The sequence below is a fragment of the Heliangelus exortis genome, unplaced genomic scaffold, assembly GCF_036169615.1.
Source record: "Heliangelus exortis unplaced genomic scaffold, bHelExo1.hap1 Scaffold_135, whole genome shotgun sequence".
NCBI classification, from domain to species: domain Eukaryota; kingdom Metazoa; phylum Chordata; class Aves; order Apodiformes; family Trochilidae; genus Heliangelus; species Heliangelus exortis.
The window spans coordinates 153,204-176,307 of record NW_027285952.1 but is presented as its reverse complement, the minus strand read 5'-3'; the positions used below and the strand labels follow the sequence as shown (position 1 = coordinate 176,307).

Sequence of the window (23,104 nt, the reverse complement as noted above, 5' to 3'; positions counted from 1 at the left end):
ACTGAGAAAAGCCTAACTCCATCTCCCTGACACTCACCCCTTACATATTTGAAAACATTGATGAGGTCACCTCTCAGTCTCCTTTTCTCCAAACTAAAGAGACCCAGCTCCCTCAGCCGTTCCTCATAAGGGAGATGTTCCACTCCCTTAATCATCTTAGTAGCTCTGCGCTGGACTCTTTCAAGCACTTCCCTGTCCTTCTTGAACTGAGGGGCCCAGAACTGGACACAATACTCCAGGTGTGGCCTCACCAATGCAGAATAGAGGGGGAGGAGAACTTCTCTTGACCTACTAACCACACCCTTTCTAATGCACCCCAGGATGCCATTGGCCTTCTTGGCCACAAGGGCACATTGCTGGCTCATGGTCATCTTCTTGTCTACCAGGACCCCCAGGTCTCTTTCACCTACACTGCTCTCCAGCAGGTCAGCCCCCAACCTATACTGGGACATCGTGTTGTTCTTCCCCAAATGCAAAACTCTACACTTCCCCTTGTTGAATTTCATCATGTTTCTCCCTGCCCAACTCTCCAGCCTGTCTAAGTCTCTCTGAATGGCAGCACAGCCTTCTGGTGTGTCAGCCACTCCTCCCAGCTTAGTGTCATCAGCAAACTTGCTGAGGGTACATTCTATACCCTCATCCAAGTCGTTGATGAAGATATTGAACAACACCGGTCCCAGTACCGACCCCTGAGGGACTCCACTAGTCACACACCTCCAACCAGATTCTGCCCCATTGACTACAACTCTCTGACTCCTTCCTTTCAACCAGTTCCTGATCCACCTCACTACCTGATCACCAAACCCATACTTGATCAACTTATCTACAAGGATGCTGTGAGAGACGGTGTCAAATGCTTTACTGAAATCAAGATAAACCACATCTACCGCTCTTCCATCATCTATCCACCTAGTAATTTCCTCATAGAAGGCTATGAGGTTAGTCAAACATGATTTACCCTTGATAAAACCATGCTGACTGCTCTTGATGACCCCCATGTCCTTGATATGCCTGGAGATAGTGACAAGAACAAGTTGTTCCATCACCTTTCCAGGGATGGAGGTGAGGCTGACCGGTCTATAGTTACCCGGGTCCTCCTTCTTGCCCTTCTTGTAGACTGGAGTGACATTTGCTATCCTCCAGTCCTCAGGCACCTCTCCTGTTACCCATGACTTACTGAAGATGATGGAGAGTGGCCTAGCAATGACCTCCGCCAGCTCCCTCAGCACCCTTGGATGCATTCCATCTGGACCCATCGACTTATGGATGTCCAGATTACTCAGCTGATCCCTAACCCAATCCTCATCTACTATGTCAAACTCCTCATTTATCTTGACTACTTCTGGGGTTAAATGAATCTGGGGCTCATGCGGAAACCCTGCAGGAGTAAAGACAGAGGCAAAGAAGGCGTTCAGCACCTCTGCCTTCTTTATATCCTCTGTCACCAGGGCTCCCAGCTCATTCTTTAGTGGGCCAATATTGCCTCTAGTGTTAGTTTTGCTAGCTATGTATTTGAAAAAGCCCTTTCTATTATCCTTAACCCGACTTGCAAGGTTAAGTTCCAAGGAGGCCTTAGCTTTCCTAATTGCCTCCCTACATCCTCTGACAACAGTCCTATATTCCTCCCAAGTGACCAGCCCTCCCTTCCATGATCTGTAGATTTTCCTTTTCCACTTAAATTTTCCCAGCAGTTCCTTTTTTAACCATGCTGGTCTCCTAGCTCCCTTACTAGATTTCCTAACCATAGGGACGCTCTGATCCTGTGCTTGCAAATAGTGGTTCTTGAATATTGACCAGCTATCTTGAGCCCCTTTATCTTCTAACACCCTGTCCCATGGGATTTCTCTTAACAGATGATTGAGGAGGCCAAAGTTTGCCCTGTGGAAGTCCAGGATTCTGGTCCTACTGGGTATTCTGTTCCTTCCACACAGGATCCTGAACTCTACCATCTCATGATCACTGCAGCCAAGGCTGCCATTGACCACCACTGCTTCAACAAGGCCCTCCTTGTTGGTTAGTACAAGATCCAGCAGCGCTCCTCTTCTAGTCGGCTTGTCCACCATTTGCATTAAGAAGTTATCATCAATGCACTGGAGGAACCTCCTAGACTGTGAAAAGCTGGCTGTGTGAGTCAACCAGCAGATATCGGGGTAGTTAAAATCTCCCATGAGGACTAGGGACTGAAGTTGCGAGGCTGCTTTCAGCTGCCTGTAGAAGGCCTCATCAACCTCCTCGCCTTGATCAGGAGGTCTGTAGTAGACCCCCACAACTGTATCACCCACACCAGCCTGCCCCTTAATTCTTACCCACAGACTTTCAACTTGCCCCTCATCAGCCCCTGCCCAAAACTCAACACATTCTAGTTGCTCTCTCACATAAAGAGCAACTCCACCACCTCGCTTCCCCGCCCTATCTTTCCGAAAAAGCACATAACCATCCATGGCCACATTCCAGTCCCACCATGTCTCTGTTATCGCTACCAGATCATAACCCTTAGCCCGTACACTGACCTCTAACTCTTCTTGCTTATTCCCCATGCTGCGTGCATTAGCATACAGACATTTCAGGAGACAAACAGAGCACACTGGTGGGACTAAATCCTCCCTAGACCACCTGCCTTCGGGCCCCGGTTCGTTCTTCTTGTGTTTGTCCCTAACAGACCCAGTTTTCTCCCCTTCCCCCTTCACATCTAGTTTAAAGCTCTCTCAATGAGCCCTGCTAAGTCCTGCCCCAAAAGCCTCTTCCCCCTCTGGGACAGGTGCATCCCACCTGCCATCACCAGGCCAGGTGTCTCATATAGCATCCCATGATCAAAAAAACCAAAACCCTGTCTTTGGCACCAGTCCCTTAGCCACTCGTTGACCTGTAAACTCTTCCTATATACCTCGCCACCCATTCTGACAGGAGGGATGGAGGCAAACACTACTTGCGCTCCAGACCCCCTAACTAGCCGTCCCAGGGCCCTGAAGTCACTCTTCATTGCCCTTACATTTCTTGTGATGATTTCATCACTGCCAACCTGAAAAATCAGCAGTGGATAGTAATCAGAGGAACCCACAAGATTAGGGAGTTTCCTTTTAACATCCCTAATCCGAGCCCCAGGGAGGCAACAGACCTCCCTGTGGGATGGGTCTGGTCGACAGATGGGCCCTTCTGTCCCCCTCAGAAGGGAGTCACCCACCACAACTACTCTCCTTTCCTTCTTGATTGAAGAAGTCCTAAGGACACGGGGTGACTGACGAGTCCTAGGTGGTTCACTAGGTAAGTCCACCTCTGTAACTACATTTTCCTGTCCCTGAATTTCCAAGGCCTCATACCTATTCTTCAAGGGCAATTGGGAGGATGGAGGGGGTTGGGAGGATTTTTTCGTGCCCTTCTGAGGCCGGACCTCCTTCCATTCATTCATATCTCTTAAGTCCTCTCCTTCTGTCTGGTGACAGGAGGGGGGAGGATCCATCACTTCCTCAACCTCTCCCATCTGCCCCTGCCTCAGGGTGTGATTCCAACAGTCTATTTCCCTCTCACATTCTCTAATGGTTCTCAGTCTCTCCACCTCCTCTGTCAGTTTAACCACCTGCCTGAGGAGATCATTTACTTGCTCACACCGCACACATGCGGAGACCCTGGTTCCGTTTGATACCAGTGCCAGGCACAGGCATTCACTGCAGCCAGAGACCTGCACTGCTGCATGCCTGCTTGGGAGCTCCGTCTGAGTCCCCACATTCTTTTTCACCATGGTTTTTGGCCGCGTTGTGACCATGATGTATCTAGCTATTAGTTGCTCCCTGCCTGCCCTCGCGCCTGCCTCGCGCCTGTCCTCTGGAGGCTAGCTGCCGCTCTCTGCTCTGCGCTGCCGCGTGCTCAGAGGAGGCTGCCAAACGGCCGCTTTTTAAACCTTGCCGCCCTTCACAGCCCCTGCCGCCTCCTGCCACGTCAGCCTTCCTTATCCTCGCAGAATTCTCGCTCAGACTCGGGTCTCCTCGCTCTGCCCTGGCTTCACCGTTTCTGGGAAGCCCAACTCCTTCTCAAATCCTCTGCAATTTAAAGGCACAGCTCACACCGGTACCGGTGCCGCTGCCGCTCTCTGCTCTGCGCTGCCGCGTGCTCAGAGGAGGCTGCCAAACGGCCGCTTTTTAAACCTTGCCGCCCTTCACAGCCCCTGCCGCCTCCTGCCACGTCAGCCTTCCTTATCCTCGCAGGATTCTCGCTCAGACTCGGGTCTCCTCGCTCTGCCCTGGCTTCACCGTTTCTGGGAAGCCCAACTCCTTCTCAAATCCTCTGCAATTTAAAGGCACAGCTCACACCGGTACCGGTGCCGCTGCCGCTCTCTGCTCTGCGCTGCCGCGTGCTCAGAGGAGGCTGCCAAACGGCCGCTTTTTAAACCTTGCCGCCCTTCACAGCCCCTGCCGCCTCCTGCCACGTCAGCCTTCCTTATCCTCGCAGAATTCTCGCTCAGACTCGGGTCTCCTCGCTCTGCCCTGGCTTCACCGTTTCTGGGAAGCCCAACTCCTTCTCAAATCCTCTGCAATTTAAAGGCACAGCTCACACCGGTACCGGTGCCGCTGCCGCTCTCTGCTCTGCGCTGCCGCGTGCTCAGAGGAGGCTGCCAAACGGCCGCTTTTTAAACCTTGCCGCCCTTCACAGCCCCTGCCGCCTCCTGCCACGTCAGCCTTCCTTATCCTCGCAGGATTCTCGCTCAGACTCGGGTCTCCTCGCTCTGCCCTGGCTTCACCGTTTCTGGGAAGCCCAACTCCTTCTCAAATCCTCTGCAATTTAAAGGCACAGCTCACACCGGTACCGGTGCCGCTGCCGCTCTCTGCTCTGCGCTGCCGCGTGCTCAGAGGAGGCTGCCAAACGGCCGCTTTTTAAACCTTGCCGCCCTTCACAGCCCCTGCCGCCTCCTGCCACGTCAGCCTTCCTTATCCTCGCAGGATTCTCGCTCAGACTCGGGTCTCCTCGCTCTGCCCTGGCTTCACCGTTTCTGGGAAGCCCAACTCCTTCTCAAATCCTCTGCAATTTAAAGGCACAGCTCACACCGGTACCGGTGCCGCTGCCGCTCTCTGCTCTGCGCTGCCGCGTGCTCAGAGGAGGCTGCCAAACGGCCGCTTTTTAAACCTTGCCGCCCTTCACAGCCCCTGCCGCCTCCTGCCACGTCAGCCTTCCTTATCCTCGCAGGATTCTCGCTCAGACTCGGGTCTCCTCGCTCTGCCCTGGCTTCACCGTTTCTGGGAAGCCCAACTCCTTCTCAAATCCTCTGCAATTTAAAGGCACAGCTCACACCGGTACCGGTGCCGCTGCCGCTCTCTGCTCTGCGCTGCCGCGTGCTCAGAGGAGGCTGCCAAACGGCCGCTTTTTAAACCTTGCCGCCCTTCACAGCCCCTGCCGCCTCCTGCCACGTCAGCCTTCCTTATCCTCGCAGGATTCTCGCTCAGACTCGGGTCTCCTCGCTCTGCCCTGGCTTCACCGTTTCTGGGAAGCCCAACTCCTTCTCAAATCCTCTGCAATTTAAAGGCACAGCTCACACCGGTACCGGTGCCGCTGCCGCTCTCTGCTCTGCGCTGCCGCGTGCTCAGAGGAGGCTGCCAAACGGCCGCTTTTTAAACCTTGCCGCCCTTCACAGCCCCTGCCGCCTCCTGCCACGTCAGCCTTCCTTATCCTCGCAGGATTCTCGCTCAGACTCGGGTCTCCTCGCTCTGCCCTGGCTTCACCGTTTCTGGGAAGCCCAACTCCTTCTCAAATCCTCTGCAATTTAAAGGCACAGCTCACACCGGTACCAGTGCCGCTGCCGCTCTCTGCTCTGCACTGCCGCGTGCTCAGAATTAATGGTCTTATAATTTTCCTCATGCTCATATTCATTAGTGCAAGATCAGAGTACTGCAACAGGAGCTTGCTGATGCTCTGAAAAAGCTCTCCATGGTAGAAGCTTCGCTTGATGTCGCCACGTGCTACAGAAGGAACCTGGAGGAGGCCACGCTGGGCTTGAAGAAGGAATTGGCAGAAAATAAATCCAAGGTACAGAAAGTTTAGAATCTAGAATAAACTTCCTAGTGCTAGGGGGGGGATGATGTGTGGAGGAATCACAGCTTTTTACAAACGTAGTGTCAGGGTTTAACACTGGCCCAGCAATTAAACTGAAATCACAGATGCTCATTATTAATCCCCCCTTCCCTCCTTTATAAAGAAAGGAGAGAGAATAAGGGAGAGAGACTGATGGGTTGGGAACTAAACTACACAGCTTGAAATGAAACGCTAATGATAGAAAGGAAAGATTTCTAATGCTACACAAATAGACAGGAAAATTGATACCACGTTCCTTCACCCCCTCTGCCCCAATAACTCTCACGTCACCACCGAGGCTGCAGGGCGGCCCTGGGAAAGTCCAGCCTGGACTCCTGGACTCAGCAGTGCTTGGGAGCTGGAGGCAGGAACACAGAGATTCAGGCTGGCACGGAGCAGGACCACAGGCAGAGGAACAGATGGAATCCTCCCAGGATGCTGAAGGAAACAGGGACGGGTGAACAAGGGGAAGCAGGAAGGGCAGGAAGGGCAGGAAGCTGGCTTGGCCCTCGTGATCCCTCAAATTTACCCTGAGTATGAGGTGTATGGGATGGAATCCTCTGTTTGGTCAGTTCTGGCATCTGTCTTGTCTGTTCCTCCCCAAAGGAGGGCTGAAGGTGGGACCTCTTTATTCCTCTTGGAGGGTAAAATGTTCCTCAGAGCTGAGCAGTGGCGTTGGTTCTGCTTTAACTATAAAAATCAAGTGTTATCAGTCCCAGAAGCAGACACTGTCTGAGAAACTTGCTGTTAATTTCAGCAAGTGTAACTACTTACAAGAGACTGAACTGAAAGCAAAAGTACAAGACAAAAAATCCCCTTTATCCTGGCCCAAACCAGGACACTTGGTATCTTTGTCTTTGACACAGTCCAAGGTTTGTATGTGGTAAAGTGCTCTGCAAAAGAGACTGAGGTGTCTGTCACTTATTCCATGTGGTTTGGCCCAGAAAGTTTTATCTGATTTCTGAAGGACAGTAGAAATAACGGACTGCGTTTCTATAGAAACAATGTCTGCATTACTATAGAAACAATGTCTGCATTTATATAGAAACAATGTCTGCAGTAATGCTGCATTTGGGCTTCTTGCTGCTCACTGTGCTTCCCTTACTTGTAACAAAGAACTCTTTTGGTTAGAAAAGATCTTTAAAATGAGGTCCAAGTGTTCCCCCAGTCCTGCTAAGCCCAGTCCTGTCCCTCAGCACCACATCCCCACATCTTTGAAGTCTCCGTAGAGATTGTGACTCAGCCGCTGGTTCCAGTGCCTGACAACTCTTTTGGGGAAAATATTTCTCCTGCCCCTTGTTGAATCTCCTACAGCCCAGGTCCCTCTAGCAGAGCTTCCCGGCTCTCATCAGATCAAGCCTCTCACCCAATTTGGTGTCATTTGCACCTAATCCCCTCATCCACTGATAAAGATGTTGAAGAGAACTGGTGCAGAGCCCTGGGGACCACCCTGGGGACCACCACTGGGTTTAACTCCATCCATCAGCATGCTGCCAATTCTGATTGCTTCTGGAACTTTCCCTGCATGAATATAGGTATATCTATAGATATACAAGGGGGATGTGACGTCCCTTTAGGAGAAGGATGAACTTTTTAATTGCTATTTTCAAGGGGGGGAGCAAGCGAAGGGATCCAGAGAGTGCCTGAAAGGAGTGGGAGGGTAAGTGTCAGTTCTTACAGTGGAGAAGATTGTGTAAAGTTACATGGTTTGTGTTCATTTCCTAGGAGGAGGGAAGGTATGAAATGTACTGACAGCTCTTTGGGTAGTGGGTATGTGCAGACAGAGGCATTCCCTGAGCTCTTCAGCATAAAAACTCAGGTGAGTGCTGTGGAATCTTGCTGTTCTTTTACAGCTGCAGGAGTTGGAAGAACATCTTCAGCATGAGCATTCAATTTGTGACTTGAAGATTGCTCTGGAAAATAAGGAAAGAGAAAAAAGAGATTGTTTCCAGAGACTGGAAGACCTCCTGTTGGCATCTTCTGGGAGAACTATTGCAATGAAACACCTGGAGGGACGGATACAGTGGTAAGAGAGTGGCACAGGGGACCAAGGTGTCTGCTGCTGTCTGGGGTGGTGAAGATGCTTCTGTTTGTGCTTTGCCTGCTGTTCTTTAAGAATTGGTGCTCTGGTGGTTCCTTGTAATAAGAACTGTGTTTCTGTTTAAGCCTTGAAGCTAAAAATGCCCGACTGCAAGCCACAGTTGTGCAGCAAAACAGTACAATTGAAACCCTTCTGCAAGGCTCACCCCTGGTAAGCTGCTCATAAACTGCTGTCTTTTTCCCAGTTGCTGTGGGGCCTTTGGAATATTTTTATTTTTTTCTGGGTTGATTTTTGGACTCGGTGATCTCAGAGCTCTTTTCCAAATTGTGGGATTCTGAAATCCTGGCCAGGAGCAGAGGGGCTTCTGAAAGTGTTCTCTGTGTTATTCTTTCCCTAGAGCAAAGTGGCAGGGTGAGTGGGGGAATTCCTTCTTTGAGGAAGCTTTTTCTCTATCCTGTTCTGTCCCACAGTGTTCCTTCCTTAGCAGCTTGGATAAATAAGTGCTGAGAGGGAGGGATTCTTTCTAAATAAGAAGAATTCTTCCCCGTGGTAGCTCCTGGGTTCTCCCTTGGTTGCTGGAGGATGCACAAGTGCCTCAAGGAGTAAATCTGTGCCCCTGACATTGGGCAGGTTGAAAAAAAAAAGGTTCCCTTTTTAATTTGTGGTGGGTAAAAGTGTGCTACCTGCTTCAGGAGCAGGCAGCTTCCCAGGACAGAATGGAAGAAATCAGAGCCCACGACCACGAAGCAGAGAGAAAACTGCTGCTCAGAAGAATGGGAGACCTGAAACAGGAATTAGAGAGTGAGAAATACACCCTGAGAGAGAGCATTGTCCTAAAGGAAAAATATGAAAAGCTGTATCTGGAGGAAGTGAAAAAGAGAAGATGGTTACAAAATGAACTGGAAAGGTAGGTACATGCTTTTTGGAGTGGTAACAAGAGTTTCCTTTTTTCCTCCTGTGTTTTCCTGCTAGGGTTCCTCTTCTACATCTGGTCAGCATTACATCTGTAAGCCTGAGATGGCATATTTGTGAGGAAGGTTCCTTTAACCCTCCCTCTGTCTTAATATCTCTTGAGCATTCCAAGACTAACACCACTAATCGTGGAATTAATGTTGGTGGTTTTTTTTTAATTAATTGTACTTTACCAGTCAGCCTTTTTGCCAGTCTCTAATAATTTCCTCCTTATATTCAGTGAGTGGCAAAAAAAAACCAAACCATGAATTTTATGTCCTGTACTGTTTGAATAAGGATGTGCCCTACAGAGAACAGAATTTAATTCTATGAAGGAAGAAAGTGAATATTTTTTTTTTCTGGCTTCCATTTGAGGCTTATGGTTTGAACTTTCCATGGGAAAGGGTGTTGTTGCGCAGGTGTTCTCTGCCTTTTGGAAAAAGCTGTGTAAGCACAGAGCATTCGCAGATTTGAAGCTCTCATGCTGAGAAGTCTCAAGTGTTGGTTGCTGCTCCTTGTGGGAAATGTGACTGCTGAGAAATCCTAAAAAAACCCTCAGCTGTTCAGGGTGTGGTCACTCCTAATCCCTTCAACTTTCACAAGTTGAATAATAACCAAAGACCTGGGGGGCTGGGGGGAGGGTAACTGGGCCAAAGTGACTCCCAAAGATAACTCTTGGTACGTCTCTGATTTTTTTCAGAGTTGAGGAAAACCAAGGAAAAGCCAAAAGAAAGCTTTGTGGGAAACTTGTTCTTTCCCTTTCCATCAGTGAAGATCTGGATGTCAGTGCTGGGCAGTGTCTGGGACATTCTGGGAACACTCTTTCTCTAAGTTCAAGTTTAGGAGGAAGCTTCCCAAGTTCACCCACAGGAACAGAATCCTTGGGGAACAACATTTGCACTCATTATGCAGCTCAGGTAAAAAATGTGAAATCCCACCCTTAGCATCTGTAAGCCAAGTTGTGCTTTTTAACCTTAAAGTTACAACTCGTTTGTAGTGATTACTCATGGTGTAACTCCTCCTCATCACAACACTCCGCATCTAGGTGTGGTAGGGGTGAAGAGTCTTGGTTTTGAGGGTTGTTCTCTTTTCCAAGAGCACTCAGGGTTTTGAGGAGTTTTTGAGGGCAGTGGGAGCTTAAAAACCTTGCAGAAAAGGGGGCAAGTGAATTAATGCTTGGGAAAAAGGAAAGAGCTGCCAGTTTCCAAGGGGCAGTCTTTCCCTTTTCTCCTTTTCTGCATAAGGAAAAAATAGAAGTAGAAATTTAGAGCAGTTTGGCTGAGAGAAGAGCAAGAGGGAGAGAGGATGTGAATCAAAATCACCTCTTTGCCTTTGCTTGGGTGGGGGCATCTCTTTCCATTGTTAGCTATTGGCTTGTTGGGTGGGAAATGTGATGAAATATTCTCAGGAATCGGGTCCCTTGGCTTTCTGTGGAAGTTGGCTGAGAGGTGGAGGTGTAGAGCAGCTGCTAAGGGGAGAAGATGAGGTGCATGTCCTGTGCCCTGTGTGCCATCTGCTTTTTCTGTTTTGAAAGTCTGAGAGTGACAGAAAGAAAGAGAAGGAAGAGCTGAGCTGCCCTCTCCAAGTGCATCTGGACAGAGAGCTGGAAATAAACATGGAAGTGGAGGAAGAGTCTGAGAGGTGGGGCATGTTCGTATCCCTGAGTACAATTCAAGCTGAATTCAATTTGAATGTAGAACTGGGTGTGCAGAAGAGTTGGTGAGGAAATTCCATCCTCATCTTAGTCCTAGCAAGACTCTGCTCTCCATGAGATGAGAGCTGCCAAAGGAGGTTTCCCTGCAGGGAAAATCTGAATTTTTCCACAGGTGAAATTTGGAGCCTCCAGGTGTGGCATAGGAATGCTGGATTTTTGTCTCAGTAATTTCTGTTAAAGACAAAATTTCTGTAATGTTTACACAACAATATGTGAAAAAGGCTGCTTGTTGTTCCTTTGCTTCATTGTTTTCTTCTCAAATGTGCTTTGTAGCTCTGAGAGCTTCTCAAGCATTAAACAGATGGTAAGGGAATTTGGGGAGCGAATGTCCCTGCATGAGTTGAAGAAAGAAATAAAGGATGTTTATTCTGAAATGGCCAATGAAGTTGCTAAAATGAACACAAAGGTGAGCTCTGATTTGTGTGAGGCTTTTTGGTGGTGGTGGTGTTTTTTCTCCTGGAAAAACTCTTACTCTTTCCCAAGGCTTCTTTTCACATTGTTAATTTTTTTTTTTTGTTTTTTTTTTCTGAGCTGTGTTTTGGAATGGATTTGGCTTTCCATGGTGCTGCAGCAGTAGATGAGTGTGCCCAAAGTTTTTTCTTCTGGAAAAACTGTCTTACTCTTTCCTAACGCTTTCCAATTGCTTCCCTGGGCAGGACGCTGTGAGGTGATGCAGAAAATGTTGTGGAATTTGTTTCAACCCTGGTTTCAGCCCAGTGGAATTTGTTTCAAACCCTGGCTTCAGCCCAGCCTTTCCCTTCTCCTGGGCACCCAAAAAAGTGCTTTTTGAGGTGGTTATTACTGTTTGAGTAGCATGAAAGAAAAGTCCCCTGCCCTGGCAGGGGCTCATGATTAGGCCAAAAGTTTCTTGAGTTTTTGTCTTCCAAGAGAAAGAGTTATTTTGGATGACAGGGAAGGTGATTACATCGAGGCAGAGTTAAATAGAATCACAGAAAATTATTAAGGGTTGGAAGGGACCAGCCCGTGCCAGTGCTCTGTCACCCTCACAGGGAAAAAAAAAAAAAATCTTTTTATTTATATGGAACCTCCTATTCTCAAGCATTCATTGTCTCTTTTCCTGTCAAATAAATCAAGGTTCTTCCTTCTGTTAGAGCCTCTTTCAAGTGCCCACCATGCCAGTTTCCTCCCCTTTTAATGACTGACAGGATATCAGGTTTGATGTTCAATAGATACAGAAAATTTTGCTTCTGGAGGGGGGAAGAGAAGGACAGAGCTGTAGGTGACCATTGGGACCTTACAAAAGGCTGATATTTCCTGCACATTTTTTAAAACAGACTGCAGCTTTCACCTAAAGAGGAGAATACATCTTTGTCCTTCAGTAAAAGCCATCTTCTGAACTAATATTTAAAAATTTCTCAGTGTAGAGGGAAAAAAAAGATGGTGTGTTTCTCAGTGCCATAACGAAGCTTGAGTGTGTTGTAAAAATTCCTCTACAGCATGAGAGGTGGTTTTTGTGCTGAAACCAGGAGGTTTGGCTGTGTTTGACTTCCTATGAGCTTTTCCAGTGCTTTTCCAGGAAATGGGAAAATGGGGAAAATGCTGCCAGTTTGGTGCCTACTGCAGGAGAAGGGCTGGGAACCTGAGGAATCCTATCAGAAATGATGTTATAGGTGTTCTTGATTAAAAGGAAGCCCCTGGTTTCACTCTGATTTTAATACTGGGTCAGCAGATGATAAATCCAGTCCGGGTGCCCAGCCCTTTACCAATATTTTTTCTTCTTTTGGCTTCTGCTGAGTTCCTTTTCTTGTGTGTGTTTTTTTCTGTCTACAGCTCGACAAACTTTCTTGCCAGCTGAAAGAAGAGCCTAAGGCAGGCAGGATGGGAGGAGAAACACAAAAGTGGACCAGCAAGTGGAGATGAACACCCTGAAAAATACAAATACACCCTGAGAAAGAGCGTTGTTCTAAAGGAAAAATATGAAAAGCTGTATCTGGAGGAAGTGACAAAGAGAAGATGGTTACAAAATGAACTGGAAAGGTAGGTACAGGCTTTTTGGAGTGGTAATAAGAGTTTCCTTTTTTCCTCCTGTGTTTTCCTGCTGGGGTTCCTCTTCTACACCTGGTCAGCATTATGTTTGTAAGCCTGAGATGGCATATTTGTGGGGAAAGTTCCTTAAGACACTTTGCCTTCATTAGAACTCTCTTAATTTCTCTTGAGTGTTCCAAGAGTCACAGCAATGATCATGGAATTAATAGGGTTTTCTTCGTGGATTCTGTTTCCAAAGGGAATGTATAGCAAAAAAGATGAATTTCATGTCCCTTATTGAATAAGGAGAGGCCCTGCAGAGCACAGAATTTGATTCTGTGAAGGAAAAAAAAAAATGTCTTTTTTTGGCTTCTATTTTATCAGTTTGTCTGAGGTTTCAGCTCCCCATGGGAAAGGGAGGGTAGCTCAGAGTTGGTTTTCTCTGTGTTTTGGAAGAAGCACAGAGCATTCACAGGTAGCTTTGAAGCTCTCGTGCTGAGAAGTCCCAAGTCCTTGGTTTGATTGCTAATATATAAGCTCTCCAAAACCCCTCAGGTCAAATTCTGGGTTGGGTCACTCCTAATCCTTTTTTCAGAAATCAACAAATAATCAGAGACTATGAGTAACTCTGCCAAAGTGTTCCTGCCAGAGATAATTCTTGGGATGTGTCTGAATTTTTTCAGAGCTGATGATGAACTACCAAAAGCCAACACTGCACTCCATGAGAAGGGCATCAGAAGAAGCATTTCAGTCACAAGCAGCTTGGAGAGCAGAATTCTGGGTCCAAGTCCAGCTCAGCTTTCAACTCACCTGGGACATCCTGGCAAAGAGTTTGGCACTGAACAGGAATCTAAGTCCAGTTGGTGGGAATCTTCATTTGATCAAAGTTCTCCTTCATTGCAGTGCTGATATTTCCCAGAAAGACTCTGATGGGCTGATAGATGAGGATTATGCTTTTATTCACAGCTATTCCAAGCCTCCAAACTTAAAAATTTGCTGTCGGGTCACTGATCACGTTATTTCCTTACACCTCCCACTCCACAACAAGCCCCATGTTCTTCTCCTCAGGATTTATGCTGCAACCCTCCAAGCTGACCAAGTCAAAAGTCAAATTCTACACCAACCCTGCACTGCCTCCCCCAGAAAGTTCCTGCAGGGAAGTTTTGTGCTGAGCAGAACCTCACCATCCCCAAAACTCTCTTCCAACAACCTGGAAGCATCCTGGATCCAAGCACTGGCACCTCACTGACTGTGTCTTAGTGTGCCAGAGAAATGTTGGCGATGTCCGTCATAGCTGAGCGATGCCTGGTGCAGAATGTTCTACAGACCACTGCCTTGTGCCATGCAAACTTACCCTCTGCTTGAAGCCCAGACCTAAGAGGGGTGGCATCCCAGGGAGGAGGCTCAAAGTGAACCATCTTCAAAAGGTACAGTGAGAAACAGCTTCCAGGTAAACCTTCAAGCTGGACTTTTAGATCATCCCATAGATCCCTCTCCCGAAGCGAATCCCCAGGGTTCTCCTCAAAGAAAACCAAAGATTGGAATCTCACCCAAGAGCTCCCGGAACTGTTGACAAAGAAGAGAAGCTCTAAAATTTCCCTGTCTTCCAAAAGGTAGAGTGAGAAACAGCCTCCAGGTTCAAGCTGGACTTTTAAATCATCCCATAGATCTCACTTTATACTTCATTGTGGGAGATCCACTGTGTAGGAGGCATTTGGGTTTTTATGGGGTTCTCCTGGAGAAGCTGTGAATTTGGTCACTGCTCTCCCTTTAGTCCTGGAGAGAGGGCCCTTCCCTCCCCTCTGCTGGTTTATGGCCTCATTTCTTTGGCCCTTGGAGTTACTGCCTGGTTTTGTGTGGACTTGAAGGATGTTTTAGAAGTTTAATATTGCACTCATGTTAATGGTGTGTTTTCTGTATGATTCTAGTACAAGTGGATCCTGGATGAATTTGTCTCTGAAGAACCTGGACATGGTAATGTGTCATGTTAGAGTAAGTAAAAAGATGACTGCTCCTAACTCTTGAAAACAACATCTTGAAAGCTGTTTAGTTCCTGTGCTAAGCACAGGGTTTTTTCTGCTAGCTTTACACTTACTTGAACATGGCAAGTTTCTGCTTTGTAGAGCTTTAAGCAGCTGCCTGAAAAAAAACCCAAAACCAGCACAAAGGAAACTGACCTATTTCCTCCACACAGGTACACTTGGCTAAAGCTGAAGTCACCTTTCACTGGAGTTAATCCTGAATCACAAACATAAAAGGAGCCCTACACAGAGTTTCACAGACTTCAGCCATCACTTCTCCTCCCGTGTCCAGTGATTGCCTTCAGCACTGACCCATAACACACCCCCTGCTGTCAGTTCTTGGTCTTTGAGACCATTTCCTTCTGTTGCTGTCTGCTTTTACTCACAGAGAGTGTTCAGCTCAGGCTTTGTAGCTGTAATGTTCTGACAGTGACCTCTTCGCCTCTCTCTCCTGTAAAAGTAACACCAGGAATCTTGCCTCTTTTCTCCCCAGACACTGATGAACTTTAAACTACATCTTTGGGATCTTATTCCATACCTTGTGATGGATCAGAAGACATGAAAATATGTTTCTGTCAGTCTGAATAAATGTCCATTGGATAGATGACAGTTTGTTGCCCTTCCCTGCTGGTTTTCTGATACGTAGTCCTCTCTCCCCCTTGCCCTTGCCCTTGCCCTTGCCCTTGCCCTTGCCCTTGCCTTGCCTTGCCTTGCCCTGCCTTGCCCTGCCTTGCCCTGCCTTGCCTTTGCCTTTGCCTTTGCCTTTGCCTTTGCCTTTGCCTTCCCTTCCCTTCCCTTCCCTTCCCTTCCCTTCCCTTCCCTTCCCTTCCCTTCCCTTCCCTTCCCTTCCCTTCCCTTCCCTTCCCTTCCCTTCCCTTCCCTTCCCTTCCCTTCCCTTCCCTTCCCTTCCCTTCCCTTCCCTTCCCTTCCCTTCCCTTCCCTTCCCTTCCCTTCCCTTCCCTTCCCTTCCCTTCCCTTCCCTTCCCTTCCCTTCCCTTCCCTTCCCTTCCCTTCCCTTCCCTTCCCTTCCCTTCCCTTCCCTTCCCTTCCCTTCCCTTCCCTTCCCTTCCCTTCCCTTCCCTTCCCTTCCCTTCCCTTCCCTTCCCTTCCCTTCCCTTCCCTTCCCTTCCCTTCCCTTCCCTTCCCTTCCCTTCCCTTCCCTTCCCTTCCCTTCCCTTCCCTTCCCTTCCCTTCCCTTCCCTTCCCTTCCCTTCCCTTCCCTTCCCTTCCCTTCCCTTCCCTTCCCTTCCCTTCCCTTCCCTTCCCTTCCCTTCCCTTCCCTTCCCTTCCCTTCCCTTCCCTTCCCTTCTCTTCCCTTCCCTTCCCTTCCCTTCCCTTCCCTTCTTCTTTCCTTCCCTTCCCATCCTCTCCCCCTCCCCTTCTTATATTGCTTTGTAAATGCAGTTATTTGTATTAAGTTTATACAATGTAACCTTTCAGATATGCTCTCTGCTCCCTTTTAACTTTACATGTCTGTAATATATCTAGAGACATTGTTGTGAAAAGTTCCCAAAGCTGGTGCAAGAGATTAAAGGAAAAAAAAAAAAGAAAAAAATACCAAAAAACCCCACAAGTATCCTAATGATATAAATGGCCGAGACTCAATATTCTGTTAATGGTTTAATTTAATTAATAAAATTGCAATGAGCAAAACAGCACTGGGTGCGTGGGGAGTCTCTGCTCCACTCACACACACCCTGTAATGTTTAATCTTTTATTGTCGCAGCGAGGGAAGACTTGGACACTCAATATGAGTTATCAGAAAGTAACACTTTATTGATCATCACACAGCATTTTTATGCAGTTCTTTAATAAGCTAATACATATTCTGTAATCTAACTATTCTATTGGATAATGCTTTAATAGGTCAGCTCCACCTTTGATTTCTGGTTTCTCACGTCTTTATCTTGCATATTCAGCTAACCACAAGCATCCTATTGTTGTATAATGGCTACAGTCAAGGATATAGTACCCATACAAGGGGATAGTTAGCTGTATTCATGCAACATCAGCAGATCAGACTAGCTGAGTTTGATGTTTCCCAAGAACTTCTTCAGCCATCTATAACATGTCTACGTGGTCCTTGTCACGTAACCAACCCTCCACATTTTATCTTATATTCCATACCTTAATACATATTCATAACTATTCTAATACGTATTCATGACTGTTCTAGGAATAGGCTGGGTTATGTTTATGAGTTCTTGGAAGAGGCGGCCTTCAAAGGGCCGGAAGGAGAACCCAGAAAACTCCAGGCCCGTCAGCCTGACCTCAGTGCCTGGCAGGGTTATGGAACAGATCGTCCTCAGTGTAATCACACAGCACCTGCAGGATGAGCAAGGGATTAGACCCAGCCAGCACGGGTTTAGGAAGGGCAGGTCCTGTCTGACCAACCTGATCTCCTTTTATGATCAGGTGACCCGCCTGGTGGAGGAGGGGAAGGCAGTGGATGTGGTCTACTTGGACTTCAGCAAGGCCTTTGACACCGTCTCCCACAGCATTCTCCTGACAAAGCTGTTGTAGGAAAAAAATCCGCGGAGGCTTAAAGGACGACACGCAGTCACCAATATGGTTAAAGTGAAGTCGTTTATTAACAGTGGACACTCGCTTTATATAGAGCCTTTGTTTATATAACAATATCTTGCAGGTGGCTATATCTTGGACACAAATTCTGTTCTCACAGATCTTCTGCTGGCTACCTCATTATCCTGTTATTCTTCTTTTCTACTGCCAGCTCCCTTATCTTTTTCCCATAGCTCATCTTTCAGTAACCTTGCAACTGGGTCTTAAGGCCCTTAGTTTACTCTAGCTAAAGCTAAAGAGTCAGGATTGCTCACATGTCTGTTTTCTTCCAGACAGTTTCCAAACATATCCCCCTTTTTGTTTTTGAGCAATCCTGACTTAATTCATCACGTGAAATGACATGCTAATAATACATTGCCATAAACAACATACTAATAATACGAAAGCATCAAAACCAATAATAACAAATATAATTGATAAACCTTGTCTAATTAAATCTCTAAGCTATCCCCATATCCTTAAGTGATTTAACCATTCATTTAACCCAATATATGCAAGAGTTAATTTTTCATGTTATCTTAATCAATCGTTTTTGGTTGTGAATTGACTCTGAATGATCAGATAAATTCATGCAAATACACTCCATCAAAGTCTTCACAAACATAACCTAAAAGCTAATAATAAAAAGTCAGTGGCAGCACGATATTGTAAAACTGCATGTCTGACACTATCAACATCTTTTAGCATCTGTGTTAAAATACCAGAAGTTCAGTTCATCTACTTAGCAGTGCAACAGAATAGCACAATCAACAATCAACACATAGACAAGGGATCCCATAATCAACATATAAACGATCACATGAATTATATTAACAAGAACCTATTATCAATACAATATGAAAAGCACATTTCACACTGCAATGGAAGGACTTAAATACCTTTTTATTATGAGGAAGGTCTGGTGTCCACTGGTGCATAGAACCAAGAGGGTAGAGGAGGCTTATCCGACAAAAATTGGTCAGGGGGCCCCAAAAGCGTCCCCAGACCCCTCCCGGGTCACGGCACAGTGGAGTCCTGGTTTCCTTCATGGTTGCCAAATTGAGGCTCAAAAAGGCCTAATAAACAAAGACAGCAAAGGCACACACTTTCCCCCCCCTTTTTTTTTTTTTTTTTTTGCTGTGGTGTCTGCATCAGGGCTCATTTTTTGAGCAGCAGCAGTGTCAGTGGGGGTAGAGACAGCAGCTGCAACAGATACACTGGCAATGCTCACCGGCCACATCTGAGTTGTGCCGTTGTGTGCGGGGGGGCGAGAAGCGGCTGCGGAGGCAGGAGTGGGGGTGCTCTCTGTACCAGGAGCAGCTCTCACTCCCCGCAGCAACTCTCGGGCTCTGAAAAGGCATACTCATTCTCATAAAATCTAATGAAGTTAGCCTAAAATTAAAAGAAGTGGTACAATTTCCCAAACCAAAACTCAAGTGTAATTACCAAGTTTTTGTTTTTTTTTTTTTTTTTTTTTTTTTTTTTTTGTTGTTGTTGTTGTTGTTTTGGTTTTTTTTGTTTGTTTGTTTGTTTTTTGTCTCTGTATAAAACACCAGTGGACCATGCACCACAATATAAATCAATATTGAGAACCATATTGCAATGATGGTCCTTAAGCAGCTTTATCTGCTTCTAGCATTTGCTCAGAAGCTTCTAACAATTGGGCTGCTGTAGCACCTTTTGGGAGTAGTCCTAATGCACGTTTAGTTTTTTTCATTAGCATTGTCATATGCTGACATATAAAAAATTTTGTTTTCATCTCTTCTGTCAAGTCGGGATGTGATATTACCACTGAATATAAGTGATCCACAAATTTTGGATATGGCTCCACTCCCTCATTTAATATTTGTAAAAGAGGGAGTTGCTTGTGCAGGATCATGCACAGTTTACAAAGCTTTATACGCCAATTCTTGTGAAAGTTGTAACACTTCAGTTTGAAACCATGCCTGCAAATCTGCACATACCAAAGGACAAGCACCAAGTAACATTTGTGCTTGCACTCCATATAATGCATCGGTGTTCTGTCTAGGAATCACAGCTTCATTTTCACACAGCATTTGCCATTTATGATGAAATTGCAATTGTTGATTCCACCTTCCCCCCCCCCTCCCCACTATCCCCTCTACCACCCTCCCCTCCCCATGTTGGATCTAGAAGAGGTGGAGCAGTGGGTGTTAAAGGGTTAAGGGAAGTAGGAGCAGGGATAGGGAACGGATCAGGGGATAAAAATGGATTAGTGCCCCTGGGTTGTTTAGGGTATTCTCCGGAGCAAAAAACTAGGGTTTTTTCAGGGATATACTCATCCTTGGTCTCCAGTTCTTTCAGTTTCTTCAGCAGTTCCCTGAGTTGCTTGTCTCTGAGTCCCAGTTCTTTCCTTGGTTGTTGCTCTATAGCAGGCACTGATGGTGTTGACAGGTGAAGCAGAGGATTAATTGGTGGCAACTGTGGTCAAGAAGATAAATCAGGCATTGGAGGTGGAGAGGAAGGCAGCGGTGGCAGAGTGTTCGGGAGCCGTGGCAGGCGGGCAGGAGGGGGGGGTCTGCATTCCAAGGTTCCTCGCCTGTGTTCTCCGGCTTCTCTCCCTCTGGGTCCTCCGACGATTCTCGTGGTGTTTTCGGTCGCTTTTCGTTTTGCTTCTCAGTCCCATTTTTGCTTTTCATCTGACCCCCCAGGGTCAAATGACACAGTTGGCTGAGCTTGAATCAGTATAGTCCCTTCAGGTGCTGGTGGGGGTATTTTAGGTGTCTCAAATAACTGTTTAGAGGTCAAGTCCATATTTTGAGCATTCATCGGTATTGGTAGATCAGGTGTTAAGGCAGCAAACGCTGAGGCTGCTACTCTTTCACTTTTCATTTCTTTTAAGGTTTCTCTAATCAATTTCCAGAGTGTCGCTAAGCATCGTGCCTCCTTATCTCCATTGTTAATTTTATTCCATAGAGCAGTACCTATGGCTTCCCAAGTAGGTAACTCAAAAACGGTACCCATCGAGGGGATCAAGTCTCTATCCCGTGCCCATTTCAGTAATTCACGTAAGGTCCTGCCTTCGTGTGATAAACCTCTCTTAGAGAGAATACATTGGAGGAGCTTAACTACTGCCTCTTCTTCTTTAGAGAGTGTAGACCCCATCTCCTCCCCAGCCGCTCACCTTTTTCTTGGCAAGATTCTTCAATTTCGAGGTACCTCTTTTGTTCCGTAGCCGGGCACCAGCTACATAGACCGCCGGGGCAGCAGTCTCCTTTCGACTGGCTTCTCCGCTCCTGCCGCACCGTTCCTTCGGTCGGCTTTCTCGCTACCCTCTCATTCCAGCTGTCTTCATCGCTCCTGGAAGCAACAGCGAGAGGGTCCCTGTTCGGGAGCCAAATGTGGGAAAAAAATCCGCGGAGGCTTAAAGGACGACACGCAGTCACCAATATGGTTAAAGTGAAGTCGTTTATTAACAGTGGACACTCGCTTTATATAGAGCCTTTGTTTATATAACGATATCTTGCAGGTGGCTATATCTTGGACACAAATTCTGTTCTCACAGATCTTCTGCTGGCTACCTCATTATCTTGTTATTCTTCTTTTCTACTGCCAGCTCCCTTATCTTTTTCCCATAGCTCATCTTTCAGTAACCTTGCAACTGGGTCTTAAGGCCCTTAGTTTACTCTAGCTAAAGCTAAAGAGTCAGGATTGCTCACATGTCTGTTTTCTTCCAGACAGTTTCCCAACAAGCTGTCAGCCCACAGCTTGGACAGGGGCACTCTGCGCTGGGTTAGGAACTGGCTGGAGGGCCGGGCCCAGAGAGTGGTGCTGAACGGTGCTGCATCCAGTTGGCGGCCGCTCACCAGTGGTGTACCCCAGGGATCAGTCTCTCAGCCCAGTTCTATTTAATATCTTTATTGACAATTTAGATGAGGGGATTGAGTCCATCATCAGCAAATTCGCAGATGACACTAAGCTGGGGGGAAGTGTGGGTCAGCTGGAAAGCAGGAGGGCTCTGCAGAGGGACCTGGACAGACTGGAGAGTTGGGCTTGTTCCAACGGGATGAGGATCAACAAGGCCAAGTGTCGGGTCCTGCACTTTGGTCACAACAACCCCATGCAGCGCTACAGGCTGGGGACAGAGTGGCTAGAGAGCAGCCAGACAGAGAGGGACCTGGGAGTCTGGATTGACAGGAAGCTGAACATGAGCCAGCAGTGTGCCCAGGTAGCCAAGAAGGCCAATGGCATCCTGGCCTGTATCAGGAAGTGGTGGATTCTCCGTCCCTGGAGATATTTAAAAAGAGACTGGATGTGGCACTCAGTGCCATGGTCTAGTAACTGCAGCAGTAGTGGATCAGGGGTTGGACTTGATGATCTCTGAGTTCCCTTCCAACCCAGCCGATTCTATGATTCTATGATCTCTGGGGGTCTTTTTGACCCCCATCTGGTGGTTGTTGGATGAGGTCAGTGTCTGCCTCAGTTTCCCCTCTTGTTACCCTTCAGTTCTGCACATGCCCTCCTTCGCTCTTTCCTGTGCAACACTGCAGTCAGCAGTATAACCACCTTCAATTGCAATGCTATGTGGTGAGCAGCAAAATCGGCTTAGATTAGCACAACAGGATGTACATTGTAGTGTTTTCAGGGTACAGAAACTGTGGATGTCTTGTTTCTTTTTCCCCTAGGCATTGTAGTTACACAAAGAACAGTTATATTTCATTCTAACGAATTCATATGGTTGCGTATTCCACAATGTTGAAGGCAGATATATTATTAGTACTGTCAAAGTTGGGTTAGCAAAATACTTTATAAAAGTTAGATTAGCAAACACTTTATGAAAGTTGCGTTAACAAACACTTTATAGTTATTCAACATGAATTCACAAGCACACACATATATTACACTAATAATTGGCAGTGTGTGCCAGTGATTTATGAAAAGACAGAACCCCTTTTGCTGTATAAAAACTCAAGGAGAAAAGAAGATGCTGGCTCTCTCTTACCCCCCCTTCTTCTCTCTCCACTTCAGCTTCAGCTACGGGAAGGCACCAGCAGAGCAGAAAAAAAGCAGGGAACAGCAGCCAAGCAGGAACGGGGGGTCCTACACCCCACCCCCCTCCCAGGCAGAGACCAGGGCTGACAGACAGTGATAAAACTTGATTGCTCTCTTGCATTTTCTCTCCTTTTCTTAACAACTCTCTCTCCACGCACCCAGTGCTGTTTTGCTTATTGCAATTTTATTAATTACATTAAACCATTAACAGATTATTGAGTCTCGGTCGTTTTATATCAGGGATGTGGCTTGTGGCAGGCGCTGGCAGCTCCTGGGGGCTGAGCTGCGGGTGCATGCCCAGGTGCCTCATCCTGCCTGAGGAGAGGCAGCCGGGATGGCTGAGGAGCTGTCTCCTTCTCTGTCACCCTGCTGTGGGGCTGTGCCAGCCTTGGGACCAGGCTGTCTGACTGCAAGAGAAACCCAGGAGAGAGGCTCCAGTAATTCTGTGTCCCAGCCGGGACAGAGAGCTCCTGCTGACATGATGCTCTGGCACCTATTCCCTCCTGGGCTGGAAAGATGTCTGTCCCAGTCGCCCTGGGGCTCCCTACCTGCAGGCGGTGGCTCCTCTCGTGGCAGGCTGTCCCCATGGAGGGACAAGGCCTGGTGCTGGCTGCCACCCTGCAGCACTGCTGGGGGCTGCCTGTGGCCCACCTGTGGGCAGGAGGAGGACGAGGTGTGGGCTGGAGGTGTCTGCTGTGGCACAGCAGCCCCCACGGTGCCTACAAGCCCAGCCCTGGTGCCGAGGCAGCACTGTCCCAG

General features: G+C 47.4%; 1 protein-coding gene and 1 long non-coding RNA gene across 2 annotated transcripts in view; one reads left to right on the top strand and one right to left on the bottom strand.

The window, feature by feature from the left end:
- Positions 1-23,104, bottom strand: part of LOC139790750 (ankyrin repeat domain-containing protein 26-like) — a 678,272-nt gene that overhangs the window by 564,430 nt on the left and 90,738 nt on the right. The gene's annotated exons all lie outside the window — the stretch shown is intronic.
- On the top strand, positions 10,151-13,878 carry LOC139790731 (uncharacterized). Its single transcript, XR_011723603.1, has 4 exons — positions 10,151-10,690; positions 11,037-11,169; positions 12,555-12,761; positions 13,345-13,878. It is a non-coding gene; the product is annotated as an uncharacterized lncRNA (long non-coding RNA).